Here is a 12,934-nt window from a genome sequence, read left to right on the forward strand (position 1 = left end):
TATCTATAGGCAAGATTAAAGTAACCATAAACATGGAGAAGCAAAGTTAGAAAACATTTAATTTATTCCCTTGGAATAAGGATAAAATGTTTGCTTTTCAAATTTTAGAAATACTCCCTAAATCCATTAATTTTCTTATAAGTTGAAATCATCGAGGACAAGTAATTTTTAACAGAATTGGACAAAGGCCAAAATTGAATAAATTTGAAGTTTAGATGACTCAATTGAACAAAAATAAAATTAGAAGTTTGAAATTAATTTTAGTCAAACTTAGAATTTGCAATTTGCATTTTAGCCTAATTTGTATATAAGGGAATAAGATGAGAACTGTTAATTTTTTTTTTTTTAACAAGTTTTAAATAACAAATGAATCATTTCTAATTTAATCTGATACATTTTTGCAATTTAGATATTTATTGAAATTTAAATCATACTTATTAAATGTTTATTTGAAGAGAAATTGCACTGAATTTTGATTGGTGAGTTTAACGGTAAAAATAATAATAATAATATGTGCAATAATAATGTGATAAAACAAATAATAAAATTTATTACCTTTTTTTTTTTTCCCAAAACCGCTCATTCCAAACGTGAGAAACACTGCATTTTTTCTACCATTATGCCAAAAAAAAAACCTGTTTTCCCACTGTGGCATATCAACCATACTGTGAATACCATCACCACTGAAAAATGGTGTTTTGTACCACTAAAAAGTCAAAAAACAAGGTGTGGCGACTTGTACTTGAGGAATCGCAGGTCCAAGTTGCCATTAGTGGAGGAAGGGATATAGGGATGAAGTTGATGTTTGGCTAAAGCAAGGAGGGAGTCCAATCAAATGGTCTAGGTGAAGACTGATGTGAATGCTATGTATAATTGGGAAGTTCAATCTCCATCTCTCCGTCTCTCTCGAATTTAAGTGGTTTGGGTGAAAAAGATGAGAAAGAGATTAACTTTTATTTAAATGGAATAAAAGAGATAATAAAGAAGCTGTCGAAACTTGCAAGGTGTATTTGCTATGGTTAGTTAAAAAAAAAAAAATATGACAATCATGTTAGGGGCACAATATTTCTTCACAACTTATAGGCAACATCATTTTCACATGATCCTACAACAACATTTGATTTTCATTTATTTTTGTGTCACTTAACTTTAGTTTGTAGCCTTGTTGATTTTCATATAAATTAGTTGAAGGCTAATGCACAACACAGTTTTGATAATGAACTCATAGAATTATATTATATTATACTAGCCTCCGAGTCTCTTTTATTTTTTTTGGATAAAAGTTATGCGCGTGCTCAAAATCTTTTTTTTTTTTTTTTGGATAAAAGTTAATAATTTGCATATATTATAATTTAGAAATATATTTTTTTTGTTTTTCAAACAAATAAAAATGATAAACTTTTGAAATAAGTAGTAACAATAATTTCTTTTTTGAACGTAAAGAGAAAAAAATTCTAAATTTTAACAGTTTTCTTTTTAAATTCAAAATAAAATTTGTTTTTTGACATTTATGACTCCATTTCTAACTTAAATTTCCTTTATTAATGAGGGTATTTTTGAACCACATAAAAGTCCAATTGAAAGAGAGAAATCTTCTTTTATATATATATATATATATATATTGAAGTTAAATTCAAATTAATTTCTAATTGCTATCTAATTTTGTGTCACATATCCATTTTGTACTAAGTATTATGAATGGACATGTAAGAGGAATTCTCTTACATGTTCATTCATAACACTTAGTACAAAAGCAGAAATGAACACTTTATTGTCTATATTTCATGCATCTCAACTTCCACTATATTAAATTACATAATTTCAAAATTTTACTACTCCATAGAGTATATCTTTATTTTCATTATTAGATCAGATAGTTTTCACATATGGCTTGTAGGTACATTTGGTGTGACATGAAGAGAAGAAGAAAATAATTCTCCTCTTCTTATTTTTCACTCTTCTCATTAATTTTGAAACAATAATCAAAATGTTCATGGACATTTGGGGTCTCTACCAGGACCACCATAGTAGAAGGAGCTTCCACTATTTAGGATATCATAGCAATTGGGTTGTGTAATGATTATGCCCGTGTCCTTGGGATCCCTGAGAGCTTTTGTACCATCATTAACTTTGAGAAACTTGAAATAACTTGCCTTGCCAAAGCCTTCTTCAGGGAAATGGCCGCTACCCATTTGTGTTGTCGTGTGCTTCCCATCTTGATGTGTGTTTATCACCTCTCCTCCCCATTGAATCTCTGAAGCGCTATCAGACAGGATCGTGAATAGGGAGGATTGCCAATATCCCAATTGATAATTACTGGTACCCCTAAGTTGCAACCACCAGTTTCCATCTTTATCGTCCTACCTCATTGTACATATATGTCATGCAAATCAGTTTATAATATTTTGAATGATAAATGAAGGCGTAAAGACTAACTATTCTTTCACTTGTTTAGTTACTTGCACATATGCTAATAATTGAAGTGACAATATACACATCTAAAAAAGATTAAAAAATATATCTATATTTAAAACATAAAAATAAATGTGAAAGAATGAATGTAAAAAGTTACGTGAGTGACAATAAAAACCTATAGGTAAAGCATTACGTTTTTGTGTAATATATTTCTAATGAAAGAGAAGAAAAAAATGAACTATCTTGTGCAGAACAACTAGACACTTAAATTTTCCGTCTTAAAAATAACTTAGGTAAAAATAAATTGTGTATAGAAAAAATTGAAACTTTAAATTAAAAAGTTGTATATAAAAATACATAAATCGAGCAATCAGAATTTCAAACATACACTATTTGAACTAAAACCAGAAGAATTTCAAGCACATCTATATCATTTGTACTATGAATTTTTTCCCGAGAAAAAAAAAAAATTACTTATGATATGATTATATATGTGTATCCAAAAATTAGAGGTATTTGCTACAGTAATTAAATAGAAATATTGTTCTACCTTCCAGACATTGAAATTGAGTTCATATTGGTTACCACCATAGACGGAAATATGGCTAAGGCATGCACCCAACGCAATCTGATTGTCAACTTGAACAAAGCCAGGGCACAACAGATTGTAGCAACCAGTTTTTTTATATGAATCAGTCTGCAGTCTTTTAAAAAATGAAACAATATAAACAGGCTGGTGCTGGCATGGAAGTCAAATATTAAAACACGTGCAGTCCAAAATGTGAAGATTCTAGTCTTGTTATCTCCATGTAGAACTGGGTTGACCTGTTTGTCCACACAAATAATTTTGTAAAAAAATGGAAATTATTAGTAATTACATGTTTTGCATGCGCCTAAAGAAAAGGTGATGATGAAATTGTATATACCATCATGCCAGCTTCAATGGTATTAATATTACCAAAACCACCACCTGTGATCCAGAATTGAGACAAGCTGAACTCGTTTCTTATTTGGGTTTGGGGATTCCACACGTTCATGGCTGCCTGAGCTCCATAATACTTATCTCCTCTCTCATAAACTATTGCATACTAGAAACTCAACCAGAAAAATAAAGGTTGTGAGTGTCGACTTGAGTCCTTCATTTTAGTAGATATCATTGACCTCAAACCTATTAATAAATATTGGTTAAAAATTGAGTTGTACCTCATGCAAATCACCCTCGTCATCATTAAGGGTGGTATGGTGTTTTTTCCTTCCATAATTTGCTGCAGAGCTTACCCTTAATAAATTTTATTCTTTTGTTCTTCTTATGGGAATGGTTCCTCCTGGGCACCTTCCATTCAAGTGCCATAGCTGAGTAATTTCAGGCTTGGAGTTTGAAGAGACATTGTTGCTCTCATCGAATGAAAGCCCTTTTGGATGAGAACCTGATCTCATCTATGGCATTTGGTGTAGATACCAACGCAAACCCGGCCCATACCAATTACAATACGTATCAAATTATTCGCGATACCAAATGAAATGTAGTTAATTAATTAAACTAGTCACCTGAATTGTGTGATTTCTTAACCAAGGATGATCAAAAGCTGGCTGGTTTTTGATATGTATGCAGTCGATTACTTTTGTGGGTTGTGGTGTCTCCATGACTCCCAAGTACAATAGGAGTGTAATTTTATTACAACACTAAGAATTCAGATTGATATGTACGCAATCGATTATATCTCCATCCGGACTCAGTATTAGATACAATTTCTTATCACACACACACATAGATATCAATCTGAATTCTTAGTGTTGTAATAAAATTACACTCCTATTGTACTTGGGAGTCATGGAGATGTTGGGGAAAAATCCTAATCCCCTCTATGTCTATGTGTGAATTAAAATTAATGACTACCAAGCAATAGCAATATTATGGAAACAAAAAAAAATTCCAGCAAGCACCACATAAACACAATCACACAAGAACACCAAATCTTACGTGGAAAACCCTCTAGTGTAGAGGGAAAAACCACGGGGCAGCTCCGAAAAATATCCACTATAAAATAGAGATTACAACTATCAAGTTTATGCTAAACTTGTGTTCACAATAAATTGGATATACAACAAATATATCTCAAGGAGTAAATACAATCTCACCACAAAGCCAGTAGCAAAATCTTCCTCTGAATACTCCAACTCTCCATGGTTGTAGCACTCAAAAACTCCATGAGAACTCCACCAATTTATCTTCCTTATGTGTAACTTGAGCAAAGAAAAATGTCTCCTTTTTCTTTTTCACTCTCTCACACTCTCACTGTGTTTCTCTCTATTTTTCGGACTGCACCTCCAGCTGAAGCTCTCTCTTTTTGTGTTTTGCTCTCTTTGGAACTCACATACAATGGCCAAGAAAGGCTCTCTCTGTTTTCAGCTTTGCTCACAAGGCCGAATGGCCTTTGTTTTCCTTCTTTTCTTCTTTTGTTAGTTTCAGCGTGTCTCACACGCCTAAGTCATTGCCCAGAAAAAATGGCATGCTGACTTTGGAACACTTCTCATTAAGAGCAGTTAGACTTCTCCATGTTTTTGGTCACTTCTCAATAAATGGAAAGCTGAATTTGAAGACTCTTGGAACCAAGCTCATAAATGAGCTTTGACAAAGCATGGCAAGCAAGTGGGCTGGACCCACACGGTAAGGCACCCAACAATCTCCCCCTCCAGCCCACTACGGAGGAGATCTTCAACCCAAGTCTTCAATCAGAGTTCATGCCGGCCAACCCGACACAAAGCTTTAGCTTCTCTCTAGACACAACCTTGGTCAACATGTCAGCTGGATTTTCATCTGTGTGAATTTTCTCTAATTCAAATAACTGTTGTTCAACAACTAGTCTCAACCAATTGTATCTCACCTCAATGTGCTTCGAGCGTGAATGATACATAGAATTCTTGCTCAAGTCTATAGCACTTTGACTATCACAATTAACTACATACCCATCTTGCTTCAAACCCAATTCTTGGAGAAATCGTTTCAACCAAAGCATCTCTTTACCTGCTTCATTAGCTGCAATATACTCAGCTTCAGTTGTAGATAAGGCAACACACTTCTGCAATCTTGACTGCCATGATACAGCTCCCCCTGCAAAAGTAAATAAATACCCTGATGTAGATTTCCTACCATCAAGGTCACCTGCCCAATCTGCATCTACATAACCCTCCAAAATTGGTTTAGAATCACCAAAAGTCAAGCACAATTTAGAGTTACCCCTTAAATACCTGAAAATCCACTTCACTGCTTCCCAGTGATCCTTACCAGGATTAACCATGAACCTACTGACAACACCAACTGCATGAGCAATATCTGGTCGTGTGCAAACCATAGCGTACATCAAACTCCCAACTGCTGAGGAATAAATAGTTGATGCTATGTCTTCCTTCTCTTTCTTTGATGAAGAACAAGATTTCTTTCTTAGCTTGAAATGAGAACCAAGAGGTGTACTAACTGGCTTGGCATGCTTCATATTGAACCTTTCAAGAACCCGCTCAATATACTTCTCTTGTGATAACCATAGCTTCTTGGCTTTCCTGTCACGTAGAATCTGCATACCCAAAATTTGTCTTGCTGGACCCAAGTCTTTCATATCAAATGACTTGAACAAGTCCTTCTTTAAATTTCCAATCACACCTGCATCTTGTCCTACTATCAACATATCATCTACATATAGCAGAAGAATAACAAATTTACCATTGAGAAATTTTCTAACATACACACAATGATCTGCATTAGTCCTCATGTACTCGTGACCCACCATGAATGAGTCAAACTTCTTGTACCACTGTCTTGGAGCTTGCTTCAGGCCATACAAACTCTTCTTTAACTTGCAAACCATGTGTTCTTTCCCTTTCACTTTGAATCCCTCTGGCTGATCCATGTAGATTTCTTCTTTCAAATCACCATGAAGAAAAGCAGTCTTCACATCAAGTTGCTCAAGCTCAAGATCCAAGCTAGCTACTAATCCCAGAACTACCCGAATGGAACTCATCTTGACTACTGGAGAAAATATCTCATCAAAGTCAATCCCTTGTTTCTGACTGAAACCCTTAACCACCAATCGAGCTTTATACTTCACTAACTTGTCGCCATCTTTCTTCAACTTGAACACCCATTTGTTTCTCAATACCCTTTTGCCTTTAGGAAGTTCCACCAAGTCATAAGTTTTATTCTTGTTCAAAGAATTTATCTCTTCATGCATAGCCTTCAACCAGCTTTGCTTATCCTTATGAGACTGTACTTCCTGAAAACTTTCTGGCTCCCCCTCTTCAGTAATCATAGCATACTCAGAAGTGGGGTATCTAGTCGATGGACGACGCTCTCTAGTAGACCTTCTCACCTGAGATTCTACCATCTCTAGTGGAGGAGGCTGCTCCCCCTGCTCAACACCATTTGTATCTGTCACATCATCACCATCAACACCTGCTGGCTCATCAGCATCAAATTCAGTTGGTTCATCACCATAATTCTCATCTTGTACCTCTTCTCTATTTGTGGCATTATCTGAGGAAGAAGAGGTAGGTGTAAGATCAGGAACACCTCCAACTGTAGCTTTAGGCTTCTCAGTTTTTTCAAAGTCTGCCAAGTTTTCATTCTCATGAAAAACTACATCTCGACTTCTGATCATCTTCTTTTCTTTTGGATCCCATAGCTTGTAGCCAAATTCTGCATCTCCATATCCAACAAATATACAAGGAGTAGATTTGCTATCAAGCTTTGATCTTTGTTCCTTAGGCACATGAACAAATGCCTTGCACCCGAATACCTTCAAGTGAGAGTAAGAAACATCTTTCCCTGTCCATACTCTTTCTGGAATATCAAAATCCAAAGGAACTGATGGAGATCTATTAATTAGGTAGCATGCAGTCACAACAGCTTCACCCCAGAATGACTTAGGCAGACTAGCCATTCTCAACATACATCTGATCTTCTCAACAATAGTGCGGTTCATCCTTTCTGCCACACCATTTTGCTGTGGGGTACCAGGAACTGTCTTCTCATGTCTAATGCCTTTCTCAGAGCAGTAATTCTTGAATTCATTAGATGTGTATTCACCTCCGTTATCACTACGGAGACACTTCAAAGGCTTCCCTTTCTCTCTTTCCACCATGGCATGGAATTTCTTGAAGTGCTCAAATACCTGGTCTTTTGTTTTCAAAACATAAACCCACATCTTTCGTGAAGCATCATCAATAAATGTAACAAAATATTTATTGCCACCTAAAGTCTCAACATCAATGGGACCACATACATCAGAATAAACAAGTTCTAATACATTGGGTTTTCTAGTAGAGGGTATATTAAATGAAACTCTATGTTGTTTACCAAATAAACAAAAATCACAAGGATTTAGTGACGTACCTTTGGCAAAGGGAATGAGAGACTTCTTTGCCAAAATCTGCAACCCTTTTTCACTCATGTGAGCCAGCCGTCTATGCCACAAGTTAGGCGAAGAATCCTCTTGAGCTGCACTAACAACATCCTTGCATAACTTTACTTGTGTCTTGTAAAGTGTACAACAAATTTTCCCTCTAGCCAACACCAATGATCCTTTGCTAAGCCTCCATTTTCCATCACGGAAATAATTGCCATAACCTTCTTTATCAAGAACATGAGTGGAAATCAAATTCAGGCGAATATCCGGAACATGTCTCACATCCTTTAAAATCAAGGTGTATCCAGTGTTAGCCCTAACACATATATCACCAATTCCCACAATGTCGGCATAACTATCATTGCCCATCTTCACTCTCCCAAAGTTTCCCGCTTTGTATGAAGTGAATAACTCCTTTCTAGGAGTGACATGGCAGGAAGCAGCTGAATCAATCACCCATTCAACATAAGGATCTGAAACTGTACAACAATCATCTTGTCCTATGGCTAGGACCTCATCTTCCAATACTATAACAGCAGCAGTGTTCTCATCATCCACCCTTTTTTGATTTTTATCCTCTTTCTGTTTGTTCTTCCAAGCCTTGCAATTCCTTTTTATGTGACCTTCTTTATCACAATAAAAACACTTGAATTTCCCTTTCGACTCTGACCGACTTTTGGATTTACCTCGCCCTTTAGAATTTCTACTCTTACTTCTCCCCCTGTTCTCTGTGACAAGAGCATGTGCAATATCCTTGCCCATATCCTTTCTTCTAGTTTCTTCATTAAGTAAACTATCTTTAACCATGGCAAGTTGTAACACACCATTCGGAGCAGAATTACTAAGTGACACTACCAAAGTCTCCCAACTATCAGGTAAGGAACTCAAAAGTAATAAAGCTTGCAACTCATCATCTATTACTAGCTTCATTGTAACCATCTGATTAACCAAGTCTTGGAACTCACTAAGGTGCTCGGCAATGGACTTACCCTCTTTAAGCTTCAAATTCACAAGCTTTCTAGCAATAAAAGCTTTATTTTGGGCTGTCTTTCTTTCATAAAGACTCCTTAATTTTTCCCAAAGAGTCTCTGCATTTGTTTCCTGAGACACGTGGTGAAAAACACTAACATCGATGCATTGTCTAATACACCCGATAGTTTTTCTATTTAATTTCTCCCAGCCTCTATCTGACATATCACTAGGCTTGGCACTATCACCCTCAATAGGGTCATGCAAATCCTTGCAATAAAGGACATCCTCCATCATCGGCTTCCATATCGAATAATTCGATGCCGAGAGTTTAATCATAGTGTTCATAGCCATATTTTCCATTTAATCCAACACAAGACAGTCAAACCCAAGCAACCAAAAGCTCTGATACCACTTGTTGGGGAAAAATCCTAATCCCCTCTATGTCTATGTGTGAATTAAAATTAATGACTACCAAGCAATAGCAATATTATGGAAACAAAAAAAATTCCAGCAAGCACCACATAAACACAATCACACAAGAACACCAAATCTTACGTGGAAAACCCTCTAGTGTAGAGGGAAAAACCACGGGGCAGCTCCGAAAAATATCCACTATAAAATAGAGATTACAACTATCAAGTTTATGCTAAACTTGTGTTCACAATAAATTGGATATACAACAAATATATCTCAAGGAGTAAATACAATCTCACCACAAAGCCAGTAGCAAAATCTTCCTCTGAATACTCCAACTCTCCATGGTTGTAGCACTCAAAAACTCCATGAGAACTCCACCAATTTATCTTCCTTATGTGTAACTTGAGCAAAGAAAAATGTCTCCTTTTTCTTTTTCACTCTCTCACACTCTCACTGTGTTTCTCTCTATTTTTCGGACTGCACCTCCAGCTGAAGCTCTCTCTTTTTGTGTTTTGCTCTCTTTGGAACTCACATACAATGGCCAAGAAAGGCTCTCTCTGTTTTCAGCTTTGCTCACAAGGCCGAATGGCCTTTGTTTTCCTTCTTTTCTTCTTTTGTTAGTTTCAGCGTGTCTCACACGCCTAAGTCATTGCCCAGAAAAAATGGCATGCTGACTTTGGAACACTTCTCATTAAGAGCAGTTAGACTTCTCCATGTTTTTGGTCACTTCTCAATAAATGGAAAGCTGAATTTGAAGACTCTTGGAACCAAGCTCATAAATGAGCTTTGACAAAGCATGGCAAGCAAGTGGGCTGGACCCACACGGTAAGGCACCCAACAGGAGACACCACAACCCACAAAAGTAAATGATTCTTCTAAGATTAAAGCTGAAAATACTATATAGGTCATAAGCTTTACTTACCCCAAAGAGAAAAAAGGTGGGAATATATAAAATTAAGAAACATGTTATACGAAGTACACCTTGATGGATTTAAGAGCAGGCTTGTTAAGTCTCTTCAATTGCTGCTGAACTTCCAATTTTTGTTTGAGACAAAAGATAGTGTCAGTGTTTCTAATTCCAGTTGCTTCCATTGGTATGAGAAAGAATAAGCACAAGGTCATATTTACTGCCCTTAACCACCTCCTCCCACTTCCACAAGGCGGCGCCATGAGATGTAATATAGCTAGCTTTGGCCGTCTCCTTTGCAATACTTAAACGTGCATTTGTTCATCCGCTTTTGAACTGTTCCAAATATATATACACAAACAAATTAACTTCTATAAAAAGGATCACCATATTTTTCAGCTTATAAGTACAAACTTCCTATTTGATTTCCTATTGACTACTGCCATTCTTTTGTTTCTTTGTCATTTTGCGGGATTAAACAGCATTTTTTCGTTCTCTTTGAACTGCTCCACAAGTTGAAAATTTGGGAAGTTGGTGTGTGTATTTTTTTTTTTTTTTTTTTAAGTTTTGCTTAAAATAAATACCTTAAAATTAGAGAATACTAGATAATTTCCCGCGCGATGCGCAGATACTTGGTAATTTCATTTGAAAATAAATTTTTTTTTTAAGACCCATATATAATAATCATTTTGTTATATAGTATTAATGATGTTTCCCATAATATTGTTGAATGTTCTGAAACTTAATTTTCTTAATTCATATTTTATAATTTTAATTTTTCCTTATCTTAGAAGTAGTTTCCGACTATTGAGTGGATTTTCTTCACTAATATATATATATATATATATATATATATATATTGTAATTACATAGTTATTAGAAATTTCTAGGAGTTTATACCATATTATAAATTTAATATTTAAAATAATAAAATAACATCTAGATAAAATGTAGACTTTATTTCTAAAACTAAACACTTCCTCAATCACTACATTCTCACCACCAAACCCCAAGACCCCAATCTCAAACACTTTGTTCGTAATCTAAATGAAACAAAATTATTTGTATACCAACATATAGAAAACGTAATCAAATAAAGAAAAATTGGCTAAATACACTTCCATTTATCAATATTTAATCGCCTCTAATATGGCTTTGATATCCTTTAGGTGCCGGATGCTACATTTTCTATTTTAGAGTTCAAATTCAAAATCAATGGAGTTCATTTTTTTTTTAATCAAGCTTGAAGCTGGGTTAACATTTGTTTATTTTATTTCATATTTAACACGCAAAAAAAAAAAATGAAAACAATTTCTTTCATGTCAATCAAAAACTATTAGTACTTAATATTTGCCGTTATCCTATCATATAATAATTCTAATAAAAAAATCACGTTAAAAAAATTAAGAAAAAGTTTGGCTTCAAACGTATTTAGAACTATCTTACTCTAACCTATTATGTGGTGACTAAAAAGACCATTCATGCATAGTTTTAGTCAAATAACTTATTTAATGAGTCATGTTACTTGTTTAAGTAACATGCATGAATAGTCTTATAAATCATTACGGAATAGCTCTAAACTTGTTGAGAGCCAAACTTTGTTAAAAAATTATTAGTAATTATCTGAAGTTAATAAGAACAACTCATAAGTCAATAAAATGTAGATAATAATAAATAAGTAAATAGATATTATAGATTAATTTGATAATCAAGTAGAGTGTCTACTTAGCACAACCACAACTTCTAAGATATAGAATAACTAGGGGTGACCACCCACCCGTCAAACCCAACTACTTGCCGAAACCAATCCACTCACAACCAATTTAAGACATTCGGCGGTTAGAGGTTGGTTTCAAACTTCAGAAACCGACTCCAGCGGGTTGGTTGATGGGTTCTCTTCTCTAAAACTCGATTCACCCAACTCGACCGTAAAACCCCAAAAAATCTGACAACTCTAAGCATTTTCTAGCGATTATTTGGTGAAATTTCATCAGATCAACCTAGATTTCCACCAAATCTGGTGAGATCTCCGCCAAACCTGGTGGAAATCTCACCATATCTAGCAAAATCTCACCAAATCCGACGAAATCTCGCCAGATTTGGTAGAAATCTCATCGGATTTGGAATGGTCGTTTCTCCACTGTTGACGGTTTGGAGCAAACCGACCGCCACCCAATGCATATTTATTTGACCGCTTTGAACTAACTCCCTCACCAATCAACAATGGGTATGAAAGTTCTCCACCCGATTTGGTTAGGTCAGTCGTGGATTGGGCACAAACCCAACCAGGACCAACCAATGGACACCCATAAGTATAACACTATATGCTATGATATGAGTAGTTGTGAAAAATGTAGTGTGTTCTATTAACAAAAAGACAAACAAAACCAGGGGTAATTTGCAGAGTAGCATAAGTTTGTCACACTATGTCGTTAGTTAGCACACGTTAGAAAGAATTGAGGAGAGAAGCATCTTGAGCCTTTGAGGCTCGAGTTCTGATTGCTGACATAGAGATTTTTTTGCCACATAGAACTCGAGTCTGAAGAAAAAGAAAATCTGAAGAAATTGAAAAAGAAAAGAAAACGAAGAGAAGAACCCATGGAGGAAGAAGTAGAACAGAGGAACTCACACTCTCACAGGAATAGAAAGAATAGAGGGGGGAAGAAGAAGAAGAAAGGAACCCAGGTGAACACAGGAAATCAAGTTTTAAATACTCGATTTTATTTTTTCTCACATCAAATTGTCATCACATGGAACTCAAGTTCCACCTTTGAACTCAAGTTTTATACATATGTTCCTTTGACCTCAAGTTTTAGAATTTCAA

General features: G+C 35.4%; 1 pseudogene; it reads right to left on the bottom strand.

Moving 5' to 3' along the window:
• Positions 1-1,991: 1,991 nt before the first annotated feature.
• Positions 1,992-10,435, bottom strand: LOC126701212 (uncharacterized; annotated as a pseudogene).
• Positions 10,436-12,934: the final 2,499 nt, after the last annotated feature.

This window comes from Quercus robur, chromosome 9 (assembly GCF_932294415.1).
Source record: "Quercus robur chromosome 9, dhQueRobu3.1, whole genome shotgun sequence".
NCBI lineage: Eukaryota > Viridiplantae > Streptophyta > Magnoliopsida > Fagales > Fagaceae > Quercus > Quercus robur.